The following is a 26,012-nucleotide window of genomic DNA, read 5'->3' on the forward strand; positions in this document are numbered from 1 at the left end:
GGAAATTCGTGCTGGTGTTTTTTGATGACATTTTGATCTATAGCCGATCATGGCAGGAGCATCTAGAGCATTTGGAGACAGTGTTGAGCATTTTACAAAAGGAGTCCTTGTATGCAAAAGAGTCCAAATGTGACTTAGGGATGACCGAGCTGTTATATTTGGGACACATTATTAGTGCAGATGGAGTGCGGATGGATCCTGAAAAGATTCGCGCTATTGTTGATTGGCCTCCACCAAAGAACCTTACACAGTTGAGGGGGTTCCTTGGTTTATGTGGTTTCTATCGCAGGTTTGTCAGTGGCTACTCACGACATGCAGCTCCCATGACAGATCTACTGAAAAAAGGGGAATTTGTGTGGACTCAGAAGGCACAGGACTGTTTTATGAGATTTAAGGAGATAATGACTACGTGCCCAGTTCTAGCATTACCTGATTTCACGAAGCCATTTGAGCTTCAATGTGATGCATCTGGAGAGGGAGTAGGTGTTGTACTTATGCAGAATAAGCACCCCATAGCTTATGAGAGCAGGAAGCTCAGAGGCCCCGAGCGTTCATTCAGTATATATGATAAGGAGATGTTGGCCATCATGCATGCTTTGGCCAAATTCAGACAATATCTTGTGGGTAGCAAGTTTTGTATTAAAATTGATCATAACAGTTTGAGGCATTTCTTGGGACAGCGGGACCTGAATGATCGACAGCAAAAGTGGGTAAGTAAGTTGCAGGCATATGATTTTGACATCTCATATGTCAAGGGAACTCAAAATGTTGTTGCAGATGCTCTTTCTCGAAGGCCACACATCACTCTTATGGTTCAGATATCAGAGGATTGGCGACACTTGATTATAGCAGAGTATGCCAGGGTTACATGGGCCTCCGATATAGTGGAGGGAACAGTGATTGATACCAGATACACAATTGTCGATGATTTAATCATTTACAAGAACAGGATTTACCTAGTCCCAGGATCGAAGGTTAAGCAACTGATTTTGAGAGCATTTCACGACTCACCGACAGCAGGCCATCCCGAGTACTTCAAGACTTACAGGTCAGTTCAAGAGCGGTTCACTTGGAAGGGGCTGAAAGCTGATGTTTTGCAGTACGTTCGAGAGTGTCTTGTTTGCCAGCAAAACAAACAAGAACACACCTATCCGGCAGGGTTCCTACAGCCACTTCCGATCCCTGACAGGAAGTGGGAGTGCATCTCCATGGACTTTATCACAAGTTTGCCCAAGGTACAAGGACGGGATTGTATTTATGTGGTGGTAGATAGATTAACAAAATATGCTCATTTCTTTCCTATCACTACTACCCACTCAGCAGCTCAGGTGGCAGAGGTTTTCTTTCGGGAGGTTTTCAGATTGCACGGATTGCCTCAGAACATTGTGAGTGACAAGGATAGCCGTTTCATGAGTCATTTTTGGCAGGAGGTATTCCGGTTATGTGGCACGGAGCTTACACCCAGCACTAGCTATCGCCCACAAACCGATGGCCAGACGGAGATTGTGAACAAATGGGTGGAAGGGTATTTAAAGAATTATGTGGCAGCTCAGCAGCGAGATTGGGTCAGATGGATATATCTCTGCGAGTATTGTTACAATACTACATATCACATCACTATACAGATGACACCCTTCATGGCACTTTACGGTTATGAAGCACTTAGTTTCTTGGATTTGTTGTTGGGCGACAACCGGGTACCCAGTGCAGGAGAATTATTACAGGAGAGTAAGGATATAGTTGCTACTCTCAAAGATAATATTGCGAGAGCTCAGAACCAGCAGAAGCAGTATGCCGACCAGAAGAGGACTGAGCATAGTTTTGAGGTGGATGATATGGTTTACCTCATGTTGCAGCCATACAGGCAATCTACTCTTAAGAAGAGTGGTGCAGAGAAACTCAAGCCACGCTATTACGGACCATTCAGGGTTATCAGGCGAGTTGGTGAGGTGGCTTATGAGTTGGAGCTTCCGGCAGATAGCAGGGTGCACAATGTGTTTCATGTGTCCCGCCTCAAGAAGGCGTTGGGTCAAAATGTGGTACCTTCCGCGGTATTACCTCCTTTAGACGATGAGGGAAAATTGATTTTAGTGCCAGAATCCATCCTGGAGAGCAGAGAAAAGCAGCTTCGCAGAAGAGTGATAAGAGAATACTTGGTTAAGTGGAAAGATCTACCTGTTGAGGATGCTACTTGGGAGGGGGAAGCTATTTTGCAGCACTCGGTGTTGAGATTGCTTGAGGCCAAGCAATTTCAGGAGGGGTGGACTGTAATGTCCCCTCTTTAGTTCGACATGACATTGATCATGGATTTTGCCTATTCCAGACTCTCGTAGGCAAATGGTGTGGAGAGAGAGTCAATTCTGCGGATCAGATGGTCATATCTTGCTCTTGAAGAAGTGTTAAGAGGTTATATTTTATTATATTGTGTTATTGGGGCCTACATGTTATAATTTTAAGTTGAGTTGCACTTTTTATTTTATAAAATTACTTTATTATAAAAAGTGCATTATAATGAGATTTTATAAAGGATGTTTCTAGAAGTTCTAGAAAAAGTGCATTATGAGATTTTATAAAGGATGTTTCTAGAAGTTCTACCAACTTCTTAGAAAAGTGAATAAATAGAGGGCTGGGCCTCTCATTTTGGACATGCTTGGATTTGAGATTTCTTCTACTTCTTCCATTGTGGAGCAAATTTGTAGTCTCTTGGGTCTGCAAATTATTTGATCTTTGGGAACGAATCACTCCCTTGGATTGGCGACTTTGAGGGTGTGAAATATCACCTGAATTGTTGCATTTGAGGAGTTGGTAATTCAGCCATCTCATTTGGACTTCATTGAGATTCAGTTATAAGGGTTTACTTTGGTTGGAATAAGGGTTTCAGTTGTGCCCTAGCATTTGTGGATTGATTAACAGAGTTTGTAGACACAGTTGTGCATTATTTTCAGACTGCCAGTCCAAGGTTTGGACCCACGTTTTTGCTCATAACTCCTAATTGGCTTGACGGATGAATTTCATATTTTAGGGGGTTATTCAGCAACCCTAGGCGCCCAGATTTATTGCTTTTGGAGTGACAAAAAACATTGCAATATTTTTATCTAGCAGCCGTACCAGGCCGTACCTATACGGCCCTGTCAGTTAGGCAGCAGCAGCAATTTTGTGAGTTGGTTTGGGGCAGATTGTGAGGTCTTCGTGTGGCATTAATTCAGCATTCATATCCGGCAAAATTGGAGCTATTCTAGGTGCACAAACTGAAGTTTTGATTGCCAAAATATTGCATGTTCTGGATTAGAACAGTCAGCACTGTCATTGCATAAATAGTTATTTCCAGTCATTAATAACTGTTGTAAAAGTTTCGTCATTTGCATTCCAAATCTGAACTGGGTTATTGTTCATATCATAACATTGCATTGTCAAGAGCTTGATGTGTTAGAAGTGCATAGTTGTGACAGTCTCTCATTGTAATCAGTTCTATTTGCTGTCATAAAATCAGAATTGCATTGGACTTCATATTTGAGTTTTATATTGTCATCTATCTCTTAGATTGGTAGTGTTATAATCTGGAATTGTTGTTCATACATTATTGGCATCATATATTGAGGTTTTGTTGTACAACAATTAGTAATATTGCAGCCTTATTCGGTTACATGCCAACTGTTTGACAAAATTCCTAAGTCCAGTTTGAGGGTTTCAGTGACCTTTATAGTAAGGGTCATTACACGAAAAGTTTTTAAAGAGAAAAACTATGCCAACTAGATTGACTGAGCATCATAGAAGTGGGATCCATGCACAGTGTGTGTCGTACAGCAATGACAGGTAAATTGGACCCTTGGTAAGGTACGTATGTGTGATCCTTAATTGATTAATAAATACAATACATTGAAACCCTTCACATATCTATATTATGATTTTGGTTAACATATTAACATATGGCCAGGTATTGAATAGACATTGATGTTAAAAAATTTAGTAATATGGTATACATATTTTGTAGAACATGCTATATGTGGTTATATACAAAGGATATATATTTATTGTCAATAAAGACATACACATAATTAAATGTATGTTTATAGAAAGAAAGATTGAGAAGACTGATATTTTTATGAATTCTATAATTCGTAAGTGCAAAAGGGTTAAGATGATTTAACCAACTCCCTTATTCTCTTACTATACTCCTCGGAATTGATAGTAGGTGTTGTGTGGGGAGAGACGGAGTAAAACTAGAGGATATATTGGTGTGAAGCGCCCTATGACAAAGTAAATCCACACTCTCTTCGGATAGGTATAGGAGGGAAGTATGGAATTAGGTATTGAGCATGCTAATCAGTAAATACATTTCGAATTATATACTTCTCCCTAAAATTGAATTCATTTGATTACATAATAATTAGTATTAAACGTTGGTTATGAACAATCTCCAAATAGGGGTTATTGCATTATACGAACCTGGGAGTTGATAGATGGTGTTATATAGGGAGGGGCGGAGTAAAACCAGAGGATATACTAGTGTCATGCGCCCTACGATAAGTAAATCCACGCTCTCCTTAGGATGAGTATAAGCACAAAGCAAGGAATCAGGGTTAAAACTCATGCTAATCATGGGAGGCATTACAAAAAAAATGTTATTGAAAAATAATCAGAACCATTGATTTTAAGGGATAAGGTCTAAGTTATAAAATGTCAAGTGAGAATTAGGAATTGCTTGAGGACAAGCAATTTGAGGAAGGGCGGGCTTGTCAAGCCCAACATGATCGATAAAGAGATAATGAATGTATATACAAATGAAATAATTAAGCATAATACTAATGAATATAATTATTATTATTGTTTAATAAATATATCTCTTCTAATATTAGATGAAATTAATACATGTTATCAATATAAAATATAGATTATATATCACTGTTATCAATCAATATAGCAATATATATAATTGAAAAACAAGACAATCTTACTAATATTACAATATATTTCTAAATAACCCCTAATCAATACTAAATAATTTCTAACCAACTAAATATACTCCTAATCAATATTAATATAATCAAATTCATCTAACGGGCGTGACTTTTCAGAGGTCATGATAACCTATTTATACATGGTCTCCAAATGTCACATAAGGGGGGAACATGATTATCAAGGAATGAAAAAGCCAAATAACCAATATTCGAATCGGAGAATCAACATCCAAAGATTTTAATGAAAAAAGAGCAATGGTAGAAGTCTGCTTCATTATAGCAAGAACCTCTTTCAATGCATACATCCATTCTCTCTCAATCAATAAATCAATTATTTGATTCAAGAGCATAAGATGGCTGCAATACATACAGTGGGTTTGTAATTGGTTTTATCATAGTTACCAGCATTGAGTGAAAGGTTCAGGTGGAGAAACTTCATCCACAACTTGATACATCGATTGCACAGGCAAGCTGATCCTTTATACAATTACACTCTTGTTTAAAAAGCTACTGCCAATTTGGAAAATTTATAGTCATTCATGGATCTAAGCATTTATGCATTGAACATACTATAAGTAATCCTGTGCATTCTAAAAATCAATCTAGGGCATAATTTGTCATCAAGTATGTGTGTACATTCTGATTTGATTTGGAATATGTATATAGTTCTAAATCATCATGATATTGGCAACATGTGTGCTTTATAAGGAAGTTTATCATCAAAAGATCAAATGTAATCTGCTTACTCAAAAGAATCGTATGCATTCAAATTCAAATTACTTTCACAAGAAATAACCAGAGTATATTAAATGCAGAATCTGAATTGTAGATACTCTGCAATAAAAATCCATAGCATGCATGTTCATAGGAATGAATCCTTATCTCTATTAATGCTTTAGCATCCTATCAACTTCTCTTCTTGAATCAGATAAGCCTAGAGTCACTCTAAGATGAAAATAGGACATAACAGAAACGAAGATTTTAACACCAATACAGATGCATGACAGGCTTATTAACCTTGGCATCATGTTAAAATAAATATAATGGATTCATGCATAACATATTAAAAACCTGATTAAGAAACAGCAATTATTTGTCAGTGGTCTCATTCCCTTTAGTCGTATGATTGTTGAGTCAGTTGATAATTGTGTAGTTGCTTGTTATTAGGTCACAATCCCTTAAAGGTCGCCAAGACCATTGATGTTAGTAGACATTGATAGATAGCCTGTTGCTGGTCATTATGACCAGTGAGTCAATTGAACTCATTGTTCTATGAAGTCGAGTAAGGAATGTTGTCGGTAAAATCTATATTGTAGCCGACGGGTAGAATTGTATCTGAACGGGTGCGTGACGGTTGAGTCACCCCCTCAGGAAGGTATATGTACACCATCCAGAATGGACTTGGAAGCATCATCATTGTAATCAATCATATCGAATATTATAGTATCTTCTATATACATGCGAATAATAAAAGGAATACTTTTGCGTTACATGTTCTTGTCTATTGTCTGAATGCATTAATAAACCGTTTACCCTATAGGGTAAACATTTGGGGTCGTTGCCTATAAGGATCGGGTGCTATGAATGCCGAACACATTGAATAACGATAGAAATAAGAATCCAGAAGATGACAGCATATGTGTGGCACGGGAAATATTAAACCGCACAGAGCAAAGTGATCGGAGGCACAGACTCCAACAACTCGCCCAAGGGTATGGTAGTAGTTTCACAGGAGGTGACCACAGTACCACGGGAGCACTGACAAACGAAGTGCAATCACCAAGTTGATCAAGGGAGAGGTTGATAGAAGAAGCCTGAGAAAGGTGAAGGGTGATCGAAGGAACAAAGGAAACATTGACAACTGGTGTACGCCAAGGGGGAATAAGGACAGAAAGGAAAGGACCAACACAACACAGAGTGTCGAAGGAACACGAGCGTGGGGTGAACTTTTTGTCCCTAATACACCTAACGAGCAAATACAATTTGGTCGAAACAACCAAGTCCTTGAGGAAGCCTTTACACCACTCGAGAACGTAGGTGTCCGTAATGCGAGTGTTTGGAGCGCTATGGGAGTACAAAACAATGCGGGTACCAACAGCAGCACACAACAAAAGAAAGAAAGGGTACCTATGGCCGGTCCAAAGGAAAAGTTACCAAAGTTTGACGGGAATGGCACGGCTGACCCAATTAGACACTGAAAAACTTGTGAAACAATTTGGACAGCGAATGGAGAAAACAACCATGAAAAATGGGCAAGGCAATTTCCAGCCACCTTACGAGGTGTAGCAATCGATTGGTTTTCGAACACCGCTCTAACAAAACTAACCACATGCGAAAACATAAAGAAGGAATTTATTACAGAGTTTCAACTGCTACGAGATGACAATGAGATAGTAGCAGAAATCTACAGCACAAAACAAGGAAGAAATGAAACGGTCCGTATATATGCTAGAAAACTAAAAGAACTAGTAAATAAAATGGAAAGTAAGCCAGTGGGTAGGTTGAAAAAGAGGTGGTTCAAAGAAGGACTACACCAGGAGTTAAAAAGGAAAATGAAGATTGTACTACCATCGTCGTACACTGAAGCATACAATTGAGTGATGGACTTAGAGAGTGAACAGAAAACAAAAAAGAAGAAGAAAAACAGATCATCCAACTCATATGAATCCTCTTCTGAGGATAGCAGTAGTGATGAAAAGGGCAGTAAGAAGGTCCGAGCCCTCCAGAAGGATATGACCAGGATGATGAAAGAGTTTAAGAATATGCAGAAAGGGAATAGCCAGACCAAAGAAAACAAGCTATGGTGCACAGAATGCAAGACAGAAGGTCACACTAAGGGATCCTATCTGAAGAATCAGTTTTGTGATATCTGTCAAATTGCGGGACATTCCACAAAGGAATACCCGTTCGATATGAAAACAAGAGGGCATCAACAAGTGCTCCTAACACAGGAAACATCCACGTCAAGAGGGAATGGAAACACAAACAATGACGGTGCCACCTCGGGTGGGTACAAAAACAATAGAGGGGGACAAAGCAACAACACCAAAAACAATAATAACAATAATAACGGGGGCCGCAATCAGATTCAGTATGATGCAAACGGCCGACCGATGGTTCAATGTCGAGCATGCAACTTGTGGGGCCACTTTGCACGAAACTGTACAACGATGAACACATCGCAATTGTTATGTAGACGGTGTGGTCCTGGAGATCATGAAGATGCCAAGTGCCCGAAATCGAAATCAAGAGTGAATTTGATCAACATCCAATCGGGAACAAATGAAGAGGAAGTCCTAGCAATTACACGTAAACAGGCAAAGTCGTACCCAAACCTGAAGAAAGAAAAGAAAAGACTAGAAGAAGCACAGGCAGAAATTGAGAAGGGGATACAAACAGAGAAATCACAAACGGAGAAGGGGGACACTGCGGGTACCTTAATGAGGAACTACGCAGAACAGAATATCATAAGGTGGATATTACAAACTGAAGTGCTAGTAAAAATAAATGATCTGATCCTCACAATGCCCCAACTACGAATGGCACTCACAAACATGGCCCCGGCTGCTAAACTACCAAAAGAACCTAGGAAGGAGAAGGGAAGCGAAACAAGCACAACAAACCCAATGTTGCTAGCCCTCACATCAGGAAGGCATCTGGCGGTCGTAGAAATGGGTATATTGGGAACGATCCTCTTAGACACAATTGTGGACGGAGGTTCAAGGGTAAATGTCCTACTAGAAGATACTTGAAAGAAGTTGGGACAGTCGACGTTGTGGCCACCCATGTTTCAATTGCTAACTACAGACCAACATGGTATTAAGCCTCTAGGGATCCTGATGGCACAACCAGTAACTATTGGAACACAGTCGTTCCTGCTCGACTTTGTAGTCATCGCACTAAAGAAGAGATATGATTGTGATGAGTTTGACTCAAAATCACACAGTTAAATCCTGATATTCACATCACAATTTGACTAGCTGTGGAAATCATCTCCTACTTATCAAGAGATATGATGTCATTCTTGGACGAGGGTGGTTCGTACAAGCAAAGGTTAAACATGACTGGAAGAAGAATACACTATCAATGGAGAGCAAACGATAGAGATTTATTATTGATTTACACACACAAATGGTGGGAGAAGAAGCTGAATCGTCTGATTCAAAAGGAGAGGACGAAGGTAAGAAGCAAATGGAACCGAACGAAGGAGTGTTGAGATTAGGAGGGTCGAATGATCACGACCTAGACTCGATGAATGGCCTATTCCCCTGGCAGATGGAGGATTATGAGCTCTTTCCGAGTTGTAATATGTTAAGGGTCGACAAAGGTGAGAAAAGAGAGGAAAATGAATATCTGAAAGAATACAGAGAAGCAAAAGAAGGAAAGGTAGTTAGGGTGGAAGTTGAAGGGAAGAACATACTGTACGAACCCAAAAAGAAGGAAAGATTCCACCGTACGGTACACGATGAACAAATCGTGTGGAAAGAATATGTTACGTCGCACCATGGATTTAGTAGAAAGGTACCAACAGCAAGGAAAACACATCGTACAGTCTACAAAGGAAACAAAGAGGAAAGGCTTAATAAAAAATTCAATAGTATGGGGTGAAGGTTCTAAAATCAAGAATACAGTTATTGACGATAAGGAGTGGCAACCGATGGAGTTTATGGCACCGAATTTGAGGATAGCAATCAAGAACAAGCTGGCTAACACGGGAAGCCTAAGGGAGAGATTGTACAACCTGAATAAATTTGATGAGCGACGACTGCAGGCACAATGGGCCACAAAGGTTACACAGAACAGGCGTAAGGCATGACATGACAAGCATTTAAAATTGAACAAATTTCAACCAGGCCAAATAGTTTTTAAGTATAACAGGCGCAACAAGATCAGGCCAAGTAAATTTAAAATAAAGTGGGTCGGGCCATATAAAATCAGTGAAGTGGGTGATAACAGAGCAGTAAAATTATAGACGCTCGACAAGAAGGAAGTAGCTGATGCAGTAGATGGGTCGAAGTTGAAAATTTTCATGAAAGAAATAATGCACCTTCGTGGACGAACAATTGAGAGACAGTATAAAAATAGTAATTATTAATGTATATATGTAAATGTAAATGTAAAAAAAAAAACGTAAAATTGTATAGAGCAGTGATAAGAGAGTAAATTGAAGGCCATACAATGCACCGTATGGTTGGAAGACTTGTTTGCAGAAGATAACAATATCGTACGGGCCATCAAGAAAAAAGGAGACTATAATAAACGTCATTGCACAGAGAAAGATATTCATTGGAGAGTAGAGAGTATTTTAAGCAGTAAACATTTGGAAGACACCATATAGCCGTATGGACAAACTAGGAGGAAGTAGACACCATACGGCTTCCAAATGAAGTAGAGGACAAGATGATGTGGGAGGCACTCACCGTACGAACACAGAAGCAAGGTAACGCGAGAAGTGATACCGTACAAACATGAAGGCAAGACACCATGCAGGGTCAAGTAACCACCGTACAAGAGACAAACCAATACCGTACGAAGCTCTACCAAAACACATGAAAAGCACATCGTACAACCGTATGGACAGAAAGCTAGTCAAGCTCGTACGGCTAAAGGGATTGTACTACCATACGACTTACTAAAAACATAAGCATAGGTGTCGTATGGATGTACGGACTTAGGGAGTGCAGAAAGGAAAAGTCACAAGCTGGCCAGTTTAGTAGACCACACGGCCTTGGAAGGAGCAGCTAATGACTGTACGAACTAAGGAAAGTACAGCCACTAGAGAGCAAAAGATAGAGAAAAGTGTCGTACAGTAAAAAGAAGCACATAGGAGGCAAAGACATTACTGTACAGCCATGGATTGAAGGAGGTAGGAGTGTGAGCGGAAACAAGAACGTACGGACCAGGGAACAAATGGACACAAAAGCACAGTGTACGGCAATCCAATGGAGAGATAAGAATACCATATCAATAGGAAGGAGGGTCTTCCATACAACTGTATGGCTCACACAGAAGCGAACACTTGAAACACCATACAAACACAAAAGAAGGGTGATAAGAGGTTCAAAAAAAAAACGACAAATCAAGACAGTCCATAATAAAGAACGTATGATACCGAAGGGAAGGGAAAGACATAAACATGTAGTAAAACATAAGCAGTTGGTAGAAAGAGTGTGGGATCGAAAGAAAATCACAAAAATGGTGTGTTCCATGGACTTTTGTGTAGGTTTGAGAGTGTCAATTTGGTCTTGGCGGCTACCCCGCTGGACCCCCAGTAAGTTCAGTTATTAGTCGTCGGAAGTGTGACCAATTGATGAAACTTGGAGCTACTACAGGCATAGAATGTTTGTGTGCCAGAAGTGGAGAGAGCACTAGAGCAAGCCTTTCAAGAGGGGTGCTACACTTTGAGGCACTCGAAGTAGGTGTTGAACGTGAGGCTATCTTGGTGGATGCATAGAGAGCTCGGAGGAGCTGATCATCTAATTGGAGGCAGTAGAGCAACACTTGGCTTAGCATACCCAAGCGTTGGAAGCAGAGAAGGCGGCACGGGTGGCTATCAAGGTCAAATTGGCTAAAGAGACAGTATTGTGTTAGCAAAAGCTACAGATGCAACGTGTTTTTGGAGACTAGTTTGGTGCAGGCACAAGACGAATGTGAAAGTGGTGTGACGGAAAAAGATTTATTTTGTTATAGATGCGAATTATACCCTTTGGAGGAGCCAGGCGGATCAGGTAGCAGCTGAGAGGGCTCGGGAGGAGTCAGCTGCTAGGTTAGCCACAGAGAGGGCGGCCTGGGAATCCGAAAGGCAACCTGGGAATCCGAGACGGCAGCCCTATTGGAGAGATAGAGTCAACTACCGAAGTTGACAGTGGAAAAGGAACAGATAGCAACAGAGGAGGAGAGAGTAGCAAGGAGAAAGAGCTGGGAGAGATTGTTGGGATGATGCAATCAGCTTTAGAGCTTTAGATGGAGGTAGAGGCAGAACTGAAAGTCAGGAAGGAGCAGCTGAATGAGTTGAGGGAGTGGACGGCCACTACGCCAAGGACACATCCCTCTGTTTAGTATCTATACATTGATGTAATTAGTTGTTTATTTTTTAGTTTTGTTGTATTGTCATCCGGAGACAACTTTTCTTTTGGGGGGGATAAAAATGTTTACCGTACAAGGTAAATGGTTTATTAATGCATTCAGACAATAGACAAGAACATGTAACACAGAAGTATTCCTTTTATTATTCGCATGTATACAAAAGATGCTATAATATTCGATATGATTGATTACAATGATGATGCTTCCAAGTCCATTCCGGACGCTGTACATATACCTTCCCGAGGGGGTGACTCAACCGTCACACGCCCGTTCAGATACAATTCTACCCGTCGGCTACAACATAGATTTTACCAACAACAAGGTGAATACTAATAGCATGAGATAGTGCTAGCTTCTAGACCTTGACCAAGGTGACGCAGTGCAGTTGCATGCAACCGTCAATTCATATGAACCAAATACATGTCTACTCAAAAGGTTTATAGCAGTTAAGAGGTACCTATAGTGTGTGACCATGTAATGTCCCCATTCGAAATGGATTTGAATGATAATAGAGCCTAAATACAAGATTAAACAAATAAATTAATATAATATAATTATAATCATTAATAGTAATCACATTAATTTAATTAAATAAATAATATACATTGAAACGTTATTATCCAATTAACAAATGAAATAATAAAACAAGAGTTTGTATAGAATAAAAGAGTTACAATATTAAAACTTAAAGACATGATCTATATTTAGTCATTCATTCAAAAAATGTATTAAATATTAATATAATATATATTAAAGGATTAATAAATGGTCACAACATTAGAAGGCCTTGGGTATTTAAATAAGGGGAACATAGCATGGGAAGGATATCGATCGAACAACAAAATAAGGACGTAACATTTTCACGCTGGGAATAGAAAGGTAAACGAGAAGGGCAAGTATACCCAAACTGGTAAACTAAGAAAGTACGGACCAATCATTAGAATGCAATCAAAGCAAAATACAATACATTTTATGCTGACTTATATGAATCAGACAGGAAAAGGAAAATCTCAGCCCAGGAGGGGAGACTTGGAAAATAGATAGTTATCAACATAAAAAATATTTATAAATCAGTACCAGCCTTATGTAGAAAGTGAGGGATTAAGATTCGAGAGTTAAATTTAATGTTCAGACTTTGCCATCCATGGAAGATAAATCAAAATCTGCAGGTATTTGTTACAATTCAGAAATTATAATATAATACTCACAAAAGGAGCCAGCATGGAAACAATAATTATTCTCAGCACATGATAAGGAAAAGGCAGATTAAGGGAAGGAAATGGTTTGCTACAAATAGGATATACCAGCATGGAGGATAAATTCACAGCTATGGAAACAGTATACATATGACATCATACATACCAAAGATAACAAGGGACGGCAGTAAGAGAACGAGGGAAAAGATAATCATAGTCAGCGATAAGAGATTAGGTTTTCTGAGTCAGCAACAATGGGTCTGAATCAAAACATTTGTATCCATACAACAATCAAAGGAGAACAGTCTAACATTTACCATGGTGGACAATACCGAGAGCTCAATAACTTACATTATATATAATTATAAAGATGAAGTATTGACAATGCAGCTATGAGTTGAAGACATGGAATCAGAATAAGGAATACAGAAAATAATAATAGAAAGATACAGTCAGCGACAAATCAATACAGGGATCAGTCACAATAACTAATCAACAGTGATAATATGATAAGTGGCAGTAACATTTTAAAAAGAAGCAGAGGTAACAATACACTCAATGATAAGCAGCGAAGAATAGCAGAAATAAGGAAGACGTTCAGGTGGAAGATATACAAGTTAGAAGGGAAACAGTATAAATAAATTAAGTGCCTACCACTATTGAAGTTATTAGAACTACATATTGTTGTGAGAAGGTTCATTGATTATTACTAAATAGAGATGTATCAAAATTGGATAAATATTTCATCTAAGGATTGGTAAATCAAGAGTCGGTGCATATTTCAACAGCGCGTCAAACCTCAAATTTATACATTTTTTTTCTTATTAGACCCGTTACACAACCAATTTAAGAATAGTAAGGAAGATCAAGGACGATACCATTTATTGTGAGGAAAAAATGTAACTATTAGAAAGAACATCAAAATTGATCTGCAAATTTATAAATTCTTATTTAAAATAATATATATCGCTCTATTGCCCAAGGAAAGATTTTACTACTGTGGCGTTTTCAAGTGCTTCCATCTATATATAATGGCCCTTACCTTGTTCAAGCCAATCATCAACCCTACCTTGCAAATTATGTTGCCAAGTAACTTGCCTTGGGCCTCCATTAATTTGCTCTTGGTCCTAATCAGGATACATGGGATCTGAATAACCAAGAGGCAGTGATGTTTCTCAAATTATCCATGGCTGATGATCAACTCTCAGATTACATCCGGGAAGACAACTGTCGAGATCTGGACACATCTCAAAGGTCTTCATGAGACTTCTGACAAAAGCAGAGCTTTCTTTTTAAAGAAAACTCTGTTTTCTATTGTCATGAATGAGTGAACCTCGCTCCAAGCACACCTGAACAGGATTCAGGAAATTCGTGATCAATTGCTTGCCATTGGTCACAAGATGGAGGAAGAGGATATTGTAGTTATCACTCTTCGGAGTTTACCAAAGTCCTATGAGCATTTTATCGAGACTCTCAACATCACGTCCTCTGGTGTTGATCTGAAGTTCGCTGATCTCTGCACACTTCTGCTTCAGCAAGATCAATGCAAACAACAATTCAGTGGTAGCTCCACCTCCACCTCCACAGAGCAAGCCTTGATAGCTAAATCCTTTCAGAAGGATAAAGCAAAGTTTTAGCAGCCGTCTCAGCAGAAGTCTTCTGCTCCAGCATCAGATGGCTCCCGGAAGAACATTCAATGCAACTATTGCCATGAGTTTGGTCCCATGAAGGTTGAATGCAAGATGCTTAGCTACACAATCTAAGCAATCAAGTTTGCAGCCCAAAGCGAATAGTGTAGAGCACACTGAGCAAACAAAATCTTTCTTTTACGCCTTCATGGCTAAAAGCCCTGCAAATCATGTCAAGTCATCTACCTGGTACATTGATTCAAGTGCGTCTCATCATTTCACTCACCGCAGAGACTAGTTTACTGACTACTAGCCTTACTCCGATTCTATTTTTTTTTGTGGTGGAGAAGAGTACACTATTGTCGACAAAGGCAACATTCAGATTCAATCTACTGGGGGGAGTCTCATATTCCTCAATGTGTACTACATTCCAGGGATGGGACTAAATCTGCTCTCAGTCAGTTAATTGTTGCGACATTCTCTACAGTTGGATGTCACCTTCAGTTCAAATTAGTGTACCATCACTAATTGAGTGACTCAATCTATTATTGCAATGGGTCTTGAGGATCATGGTCTTTCAGACTTACTGATTCTGGTGATTCTCGGGTCTTAGCTATGGTTGCTCGGCAGTCTTCTGTTAGCACACTTTGGCATCAATGATATAGGCACTTAAATGTGCATTATCTCTCATAGCGTGCTCGGGATGAGCTTGTTCTTGGATTGCAAAAGATTCAGACTCAACAACTTGGAGTTTGTGATGCATGCGAGGCTGGGAAGTAACATCGTACACCTTTCCCAAGTGGCAATTCATGGCGAGCTTCTCAAGTACTTCAACTTGTTCATGTTGATATCTACGACCCTAAAGCCACTCCTGTTCTTGGGTCCAGGTATTTTCTATTGCTTGTTGATGATTTCTGTAGAAAAATGTGGGTGTATTTCCTTAAAAAGAAATTAAATGCATTTCCTGTATTTCAGAAGTTTAAATCTTTAGTTGAAAAAGAGTCTAGGAAATCTATAATTACTCTTAGATCAGATAATGGGGGGGAATTTTGTTCTAATGTTTTCTCTAGCTTCTTGGATACACATTGCACCAAACGTCAGTTAACCACGCCCCACACACCACAACAAAACAGTGTAGTTGAACATCGCAATCAGACAATCACCGAGATGGCTCGAACCATGCTCGAACACAAACATGTTTTGAAGAATTTTTGGGCAGAAGTAGTTGAAACTGCAGTTTATCTATTGAACCGGTCACCCACAGTGGCAGCCAAAGGTAAAACTCCGGAATAGGCCTGGTCAGGTTGCAAGCCCAGAATCAGTCACCTGAAGATTTTTGGCTCCCTTGCTTTTGTTTGGATCCACGATGCGTCATGCACCAAGTTGGATGCCAAGAGTCAGAAACTCATGCTTGCTAGATATAGCAGTCTTCGCAAAGCCTACTACCTGATCAATGTTGAGACATCTCGTCTCATCTACAGTCGTGATGTAGTGTTTCATGAGCAGCGAGGACCATTCATACCGGTTTCTCCTATTCCTGATCCAGTAGACCAGCCTATGAAGGCTCATGATTTGGGAGTTAGGCTTCCATTAGGTCCACCTAATGGGAGAGCTCCAATAGCTCCTGCAGCTCCAGTTATACTAGTGATCCCTGTACAGACACCTCCAACTTCTCCTGCAGGATCACCTCAATTTGTAGATGCTTCACCTGAGTTTGATTTAGATTCTCATGATGAAGAACCTGATCACCAAGCATCTTTTGATACTAATGTTGGTCGTTCTCTTCTCTGACCTAAGTAGTTGGCTAAGACACTTGCTGATCTTCGTGATGATGAGCTCATTGATGGGAGAACTGGTCAAAAAAAGAGCAAACCTATAGAGTCTATCAACTTTGCTCTCATGGCCAACATTCACAGTGTGTTTGAACCTCAAACATATTCTAAGGCTAAAGGAATTCTAGAGTGGGAACAGATTATGACATCTAAACACCAGAGCCTACTAAAGAACAACACTTGGGTCCTTTCTGATCTTCCACCAAGGAAGAAACCCATTGGCTGCAAATGGGTTTACAAAATCAAATACAAATCGAATGGTATTTTGGATAAGTACAAGACTCATTTAGTTGCGAAGGGCTTTTCTCAGCATCAAGGCATTGATTATGAGGAGACCTTTGCTCTTACTGCAAAGATGAGCACCATTAGATTAGTCCTAGCCATGGCAACACAGTTTGGCCGAAAAGTCCATCAGATGGATGTCAAGAGTTCTTTCCTAAATGTTGATCTCCATAAAGAGGTGTTCATGACACAGCGTCCTGGTTTCAAGGTTGCTGGTAAAGATCATCAGGTTCTCAGATTAGTAAAAGCTCTCTATGGCTTGAAGCAGGCCCCTCGGGCATGGTACATAAAAATTGATAAGTACCTCAGTGACTAAGGCTTCCAGAGGAGTTCTTCAGACTCAAATGTGTACATCAAGACTACTAACAATGACATCATCCTTCTAGTTATTTATGTGGATGATTTGATCATCACTGGCAGTTCAACATCTTTGATTTAGGGAATCAAACAAAATTTATGCCAGTCTTTTGATATGACTAACCTTGGGCTCATGCATTATTGCCTAGATGTTGAAGTTTGGCAACAATCTTTCGGTATATTCATCTCTCAGTCTAAATATGCCAGGTCTCTATTAGACAAATTTTATATGCAGGATTGCAAGCCTACATCTACACCTATGGAGAAAGGTTTCAAGTTATACGCAAAGTTTGATTCTCCTTCCATTGATGATACTACATACAGGCAACTAGTAGGCAGCCTCATCTACCTCTCTACTACTAGGCCTGATATTAGCCTCACAATCAGCTAATCTCACGCTTTATGACAACTCCTAAGGCTGATCATTGGATGGCCGCAAAGCATGTACTTCGTTATGTGAAGGGAACTTCAGATTATGGACTTTTGTACTCTCGAAGTTCTAATCCTACACTCAATGGGTTCACAAATTCAAATTGGACAGACTTTGTTGATGATAAAAAGTCAACTTCTGGATATGTGTTTAGTTTGGGATCCAGTGCTGTAATGGACACCCCTGGATGTCCCATAAAACTAAACCAATTTGCTGAAATGAATTTTGTCAAACAATTTGCATGCAACCTCTTAAAACCCCTTATAACTCTGGAAATCAAACGTTTATTTGTTTGTTGTGTTTCGTGCATGGAATTGGTATCATACATCATAAACAAGAGAGAAACTACAACAATATGCAAAGTGGAAATGAACTGCTGCTAATAAAATGTTATTTTCAGAATTCATAAAACCAAATACATGGCAGATTTATCAACTCACTAATTACTTCAGCAATATTGTCATAATACTCCAGCCCATGCTTACGAACTTGCTGCTACAATACTTTGTCCTCCAATCAGTCCACTACCTTCATAATACCATTCCCTCCAAGCGGCATAAGCGTCGGACAAGTAGTGAAGAAGATATGAGCAAAATATCAAATCTGCCTGTAGCCGGAAATGCAACTAAACTGCTTGATACTAAAGCCAATAAGAAAGAATTCCAAAGGCCAAACCCCAAGGGAATGACGTCTAGAATGTTACAAGAGAGGATAGACGTCCTCAAATGCCAAGAACAAAACTGTAACTCACACACCAATTTCTTCTCATATTCAACCTGCCTAATGAAGCCACAAATGCTTCCTTTTATTCTATTTCCAAGGGTCTGCTCAACTCATATGGGCAATGTGGGATAAAAGATGTGTAATATATAAAACATATATTAAAATGCCCCTTATGTCTCCCTTGGGTACACATCACCATAAAATAAATATTAAAGTAACACTTTAATATTTTACAATTAAATTAGACGTTACTTTAACAAAACTTCAGGCATTAAAATGTATTAGCAATCGGACTCCGAATAATGCGAGTGATAGCTCATCGGAAAGCTCTCACCAAAGAGTATCGAATCCAATCACCAGAATTGACCTGCACTGTGTCCTGTCGACTTACTAAAAATAGTAAGTATGCCTGAAACTGAGTAAATCAACTTCATTTTGGCCCAAACTGGAAATGACTAGGCCAAAACACTCCAGGATCCCATTAAACCCTTCGTTAGCCCTCGAGACCATGTAGAACAAGGCTAACGCACACACACTTGGTCAACTACTAAAAGAACATGAAGGCCAAAAGATGGGATCATTACAAGTGCAATCACATGGACCAGTAAGAAGCAGCAAGCAGTTTCTCTCTCCTCTACAGAGGTTGAATACAAAGGGACTGTTAAGGGCAGAATGTGCAATTGTTTGGCTTCATCGAATGCTTGGGGATATGTAGATGTCACCAGCGAGACCAACTACTTTGTTTGTTGATAACAACGGCGTTATCAAGTTAGCACGAAATCTAATCTTCCATGAACGAACCAAGCATGTGGATGTTTACTGTCACTACATACAACAGCTGGTTGAAACAGGACAATAGATTTGCATTATGTTCCTACCACAGATCAGACTACAGACATTCTCACCAAGCCTCTTGGTCTTGATAAGTTTGTCAAATTCAGAGGAGAGTTTGGTGTTGTAGATAGATTAACCATTAAGGGAAGGTATTACGATAATAGATAATCATCTATTATTAGTTAATGGTAATCTATTGTATATATTTAGTTAGTTTTAGTTAGCTATAGTTTTTTTAGCTTTCTTTCTGTTAGAATAGAACGTTTCTATTCTTTATGATCGTTTCCTAAGGAAACATTGTTCCATTCTTTTCTATATGATGATCTCTCGGTCTTTGTTAATATCAAGCAAGCATTTTACCAATTACTTCGTAATAAAAACATCATTCCAAAGGGATTTCAGTTGTGTCACTAGTTGGTGATGATTGGAGACTTAACCAACCCTATCTAGTTTATTTGTGTGGAGTCTGGAACAAGTGAAAGGGTGGTGAAAGTTGGTATGGATGTTAATGCAAGGTTTTGGTATAATCAATAAGTAACATTTTTCCATTTGAATGTGTCGTGTGTTTTCTATGGTATTGTTCTTCATATTGTTCCTTTATTATTAATAGAACTTGCTGCATGACATTACTACATAGTTACAGTGATAATATTACTTCCAAATTTTTTAAAGTTTGTAGCTGTGATAGAGATCTTTATCTCTTGAAATCTGGACGTTATTACCATTATTGTCATCTTCAGTTGAAAAGGACACTTAAATTTAATTTGTAATAATAAATGTAAATGACATGTGTCATTCACATGCATTGAGGCATGAATATTCAAAGAATCATAATTGATTATAGGAGTTATGAGAATCTGAAGAGACCTTCGGTTATAATGTGAAGGGTCTCTCCTATTATATATTCACATCAATCAAATGATATTGTACACTTGAATTTTATTATCAATAAACTGATCTTTTTTGTGTGGCTGGGTTTTTCCCTTCATTCTAGAAGGGTTTTCTCAGGATATTTCTATGTGTTTCTTGTATCTTTTTGGGTCATCCTTATTGCTGTTTATCTTTTTGGCTCTAGTTTTAACATGGTATCAGAGCCAGGTTAAAATAACAGCATTTAAAGAAACCTCATTCTCTATCTCAGATATCTGTTGTGGTTTTCATAAGTGTCTTAATCTGTATGTTCATGATGACTGCAAAAGAGATTTGGATATTTGATTACTTGTGGTGTTACCAAATAGCCAAAGTGTCTATGGAGTTCTTCTTTTCCCGCAGACTTCTTTTGTTCTGTTTCAGTTGGGTTCTCATATCTAAGGTTGGACCCGTTCGCATTATTTTTAATTCATACTTCTTTTTCTTTCATGGTTTCTCCTCATCTGTCGTTTTCGATATGTATGGTTATTTATGTTATGACATTTCCCAGGCTTGACTTCATGATTTTGTGACGATATTTCCAGCTTGGATTCTGATGAAATTGCCAAAGCTACTACTTTGGTAATGACAGATCAAGTTTTAGTGATCTTTTATTCCCTTTGTCAGTTAAGTGGTGATGAAATAGAACCTTTGTTTTGTGTGAGTGTGGACTTTTCCAAGCGCTGACTATTAATTAAATGTAATAAAAAAAAAAAAGTGTTTTTTCCTGAGCAGGATTCGTCTTCTTCCAAGCATTTCTTTTAATCTTTTATGTGCATTCTTTTCACATGCAAAGTATCACATCTTCTTGTTCTTCAACTTTTGAGATATATTTGAGTCGCAGCATTGGGACATGCGGTTTATCAACTTCATTCTGATGATTGAGATTATCATTTATTGTGTATGATCATTCTTTGGCTTGCATTCTGATTTATTTCATGAGTTTGGTCTCTTTGTGTTCTATTTATGATGACTTGGAATCGAATGCATGCTGGCATAATGCTTCCTTGGCATTTTGGTTTACCATCATTTTTTGCTTCTCATTAAATAAGGTTATTGTTGGACATTGTGTGCTTGTCCAGTCCTATGTCAATTTATTTTTGTTTCCTTTCGTGAGTTGGACATTTTGCATTGTGTCTCTTTCCTTGCATATGATGGCCTCATTTTAAAAATCCACGTGGCTCATGCATTGATGTGGCATCGTCTTTGCATCATAACTCTCGACAGTTCTTGAAAAGATATCAGTTTGTGCTGGAGCTGATAATATATTTGATAGTCTCATTAAAGTTGGCTATCGTAGGCGGTTACATTCATATGAGTGTCTTTTGCAAACTTACTTGAAGACACATTCCTACTTATGGATTCAAGGAAAGAATGGTGGCATATTTGGATGGACACAGCAATGCAAATCCTGAAAACCAAATTTGTTGTAGGGTCTTCAGCAGTCACATCGAGATGCAGAAAAGAATCTTCACTGAGGTCTTTAGCTTATGCCACAAACTTTTGCTGCATGAAGCCAACAGAAGCAAAAGATTTGATTTTTTATGAGGTTGCATGCTGATAGAGATCATTGAAAGGGCAGAATTCAATCAGCAGACAAGACAGCAGATTCATTACATGCATCAGTTCCTTTCGTGGAGATGTGTGGGATCGCCTGCATCCATGATACGGTTCTTGCTGCAGAAGCAGGCGCTAAGTTCATTGGTATGATTTTATGGCCCAAGTCAAAAAGATCAGTTTCACTACATGTTGCAAAGGAAATCTCAAAGGCTGTGAGGGATCATGGGGCAGAGCCTGCGGGAGTTTTTGTTGACGAGGATGCCAATAAGATTGAACGGGCATATGATGTGACAAACATTGCCTTTGCACAGAATCTACCGAGTTCTCTGGCCCACATTTTGGATGCATTGTTCCCTCATGTCTTTGCTTCAATCGCATCGCACTGGCTTCAATCGAGTAACTAATCAAGATCACGACATATCAAAGGGGCTTTGCATATATGTCATGGAGGTCTTGGAAAATTTTGGGTGAACAAGAAGATCTGAGATGGAGACGTTAAATAGATCAAGAAGGTCAATGGTAGGAAGGAGATATTCCAGTAAGATGTGTGTCTGCAAACAACAACATTATCATGGCAGACATTCAGAAGTTTTAAGCATGAATGTCATTGTTATTTTATGAGATAAGTATAATGGTGATCATTTTTATATAGAAAAGAGTATGATCAGGTTACATTTTTATTATTATATATGGACTGCATATATGTTAGTATAGCAGATAGTTTCTTCTCTGTGGTTTATTATACTTATATGGAAAATGCTCGCTGAATGATCATTCTTGTGATTGGTATCAATAGGAAAGTTAAGGTTGTTGATGCATTTTGAGTTGCATCTGATCTAGAAGATAAGTATTATTTCCAAAATATAAACACTGGTTATCGATTCTGCTACAGTAGATAAGCATTTTGAGTAAAATCATATTTTTATTTTGGAATAAGCAAGTAATTTTATGAGTTGTTATTAATCTCCCTTCATTGCAGGATACAACCAGAGAGAGGCCTCATAATTAAGAGGGAGTACTTATGGAAGGCCCTTCATTCTATCATATGCTTGTGATGCTTATGGTTTTTTATAAAATTTGAGACTTAAATGGAATCAAGTCTTAGTTTCTTATTGTCCATTTTATTCTTGTGTGAATAAATGAGATTGTAAGATCAACTATGATAACCCTTTCACTATGCGATAGTGAACATCATGTTGAGAGAGTCCATGATGTCATCACATTGAGAAATTCCGTGATGGGTGTTGGATGTCATGTTGAGAGATTCCACGTCAGTTCATGTTGAGAGAGTCCATGAATAAAGGCTTAGCTGTGAGTCTTACAAATCTTTTCATGTTGACTGATTCCATGAATATGACTCATTGTTACAGGTTTTCATGTTGAGTGATTCTATGAATATGACTCATTGTTACAGGTTTTCATGTTAAGTAACTCCATAAATTATGTTTTGAATTCGTATAATCAGAATTTATCATTCATTTTTTTGGTTGCAGCATTGTCTGACTGTTCAGCTAAAGATCTCTCTTGCTAAGAGGGAGTGTTAAAGTTTGTAGCTGCAATAGAGATCTTTATCTCTCGAAATCTAGACGTTATTACCATTATTGTCATCTTCAACTAAAAAGGACACTTAAGTTTAATTTGTAATAATAAATGTAAATGACATGTGTCATTCACATGCATTGAGGCATGAATATTCAAAGAGTCATAATTAATTATAGGAGTTATGAGAATCTCAAAAGACCTTTGGTTATAATGTGAAGAGTCTCTCCTAATATATATTCGCATCAAGCAAATGATATTGTACGCTTGAATTTTATTATCGATAAAATGATCTGTTTTTGTGTGGCTGGGTTTTTCCCTTCATTCTATAAGTGTTTTCCTAGAATATTTTTGTGTGTTTCTTTTATCTTTGAGGGTCTTCCTTATTGTTGTTTATCTTTATGGCTCTAGTTTTAAAAAATTTGGCATGGAACAATTCCACTTCCATATCTGGCATATAAATATTTCCAAAACTGGCATATAAACACTTCCATATCTAGAATATAAACACTTCCACATATGGCATATGAACACTTCCATATCTGGCACATAACATTTCTGGCACCATTGCCTAGTACAAACCTGGAGGTCTCCAGGTGACAGGTGAAAAGATGGAGGTCTAATGGGTCGTCCTTTTGACCAGAAAGTATTGATCACGGATAATGATGTCGAGGAAAAGGAAGTAACCCAGGAGGATCAACTAACACAGGACCTAGTTCAGGCATGGGATATAAAAGTAGGCTAGTACGCATGGTAAGAGGCAATGTAGAGAGCTCTCCTACTGGTATGGTACAAGCCAAACTCATGGTGAATGAAATGGTTTATGATCTCCTAGGGATCCTTCCCAGGTTATTGGCACGTAGGCTAGTGAAAGTAGGAAAGCGAGAGGTTGTACAAAGAGAACAACAAAGACAACAAATACTATAGGGTACCAAGAAAGGAACTAGAAGGAGGAACCTCGTGACACAAACATGCATCGCGCATCCGGTAATTCCAAAAATTAATGTCCCTCCTGTCGAATAAGGAGTGGAGGAACCATAAGGAGTCAAAGTTGGAGGAAAACAAAGCTGGTGTGAGACGATCCCTACAAATTCAGCAACAAATAAAGAGATGACGAAGGTTATAACACCTTGTCGAAGGGTCCCTCAACCCTCACTAAACCAATGTGAACCATAGGGAGGGGTCACCACTTGGTAGTACTACCAAGGTAGAGTTACTACTTGATATTGCCCCAAACAAGGTAGACACAGACAGTTGGGGAAGTGAGTCGGGTAGAACAGAGCCATCTGTGCACTTGGCAGAAGCCAGTGACAAAGAAAGAAGTTTGGAAGGGGAGGTAGCCAACTTATTCAAGAGTATGCTACGCTGAATAAAAAGGTTGGCCATCTCTGAAAAAGTCAAAATAGGGAAAACAGAGTCAAAGACCCCAAGAATGAGGTTGTATCAGTACCACCAAGGTATATATGGAGACGGTGGAGAAAGAAAGACTCGTAGCTTAACGGTATGGGAGAAGTACTAGGGGTCGAGGAGAAACCACTAACCCACTTAATTTCTAGAACACAGGGGGTACCAATCAAGGGAGAAAATGTCAAACACTCCAAACAAATAGAAACTTCCCAAGTTTAATGGTGTTGGGTCCAAAGACATAGCGCAACATTGCAAGAAATGTGTGACCATCTGGGAGGCAACTGAACAAGAGGTTGAAGATTATTGGGCAAATGCCTCCCTGGCCACTCTGTGAGGTATAGCCATTAACAGGTCAATTGACCTTCCAGCCACCCAAAAAACAACCTGAAACAATCTGAAGAAAGCTTTTGAAACGAAGTTTAGGTTGTTGTGGGATGACGATGAGGTAGTAGCCGAAATATACAACACGCGTCAAGGGAAGAGCAAGACTATTCAAGTCTACCATGAAATGCTCAAGGAGCTCATAGGGAAGTTGGAGAATAAACCAACCAATGGATTAAAGAAGAGGTGGTTCATAGAAGACCTCACCCCTTTAATCTGGAAGAAAATGAAGGTGATGCCTCCCTCCACATACAAGGAGGCCTGTGATCGTGCAATGGATATTGAAAATGAGAAAAAAAAATGTCAAAATATAAGAAGAAAGTAATTGATGACAATAGGGATGAGGACAATGATGGAGTCTCAAACAATCCAAGCACTGAGCAAAGACATGATGCGGATGATGAAGGAAATGAGGGAGGGAAAAGAGGTCAAAGAAAACAAAGAACTATGATGTACGAAATGCAAAAATGAGGAGCATACAAGAGCCAATTGTCCTAAGAAATCATTTTGCGACATGTGTGAGGTACTAGGGCACTACATCAGGGAGAGCCGAAACAATCTAAAGGCAAGGAGCGTTTAAGTACTCTTTACCTAGAGGGAGCAAGCAACTTCACCTACCACACCTCCAATGAACACAAATACAAATGCCTCGTCGAGTGGTTGCCACAACAAATGGCGAGGGAGCAATAACAATAACAACAACAACACACTGTGAAGCCACATTCAATATGACGCAAAGGGAGACCCCATGGAGCCACTTTGTGCGTGATTGTTAGAGTGGCGGACAAGGTTGAAGCATGCTACATAAATGGTGTGGACCGGGCAACCATGAGGATGCCAACTGCCCAAGACAAAAGGAGATAAACATGATAGAAGTCACACACCCTGTG

The 26,012-nt window shown here is 39.0% G+C and overlaps 1 protein-coding gene and 1 pseudogene across 3 annotated transcripts in view; one reads left to right on the forward strand and one right to left on the reverse strand.

Moving 5' to 3' along the window:
* LOC149563004 (uncharacterized) overlaps positions 1-26,012 on the reverse strand; it is a 92,509-nt gene that overhangs the window by 53,768 nt on the left and 12,729 nt on the right. The window lies entirely within an intron of this gene.
* Positions 20,182-24,227, forward strand: LOC149563006 (N-(5'-phosphoribosyl)anthranilate isomerase 1, chloroplastic pseudogene; annotated as a pseudogene). The gene has a single exon (XR_016363536.1). The product of XR_016363536.1 is annotated as an N-(5'-phosphoribosyl)anthranilate isomerase 1, chloroplastic pseudogene (transcript).

Source organism: Cupressus sempervirens, chromosome 4 (genome assembly GCF_028749045.1).
Source record: "Cupressus sempervirens isolate cs-2001-9-10 chromosome 4, ASM2874904v1, whole genome shotgun sequence".
Lineage (NCBI taxonomy): Eukaryota > Viridiplantae > Streptophyta > Pinopsida > Cupressales > Cupressaceae > Cupressus > Cupressus sempervirens.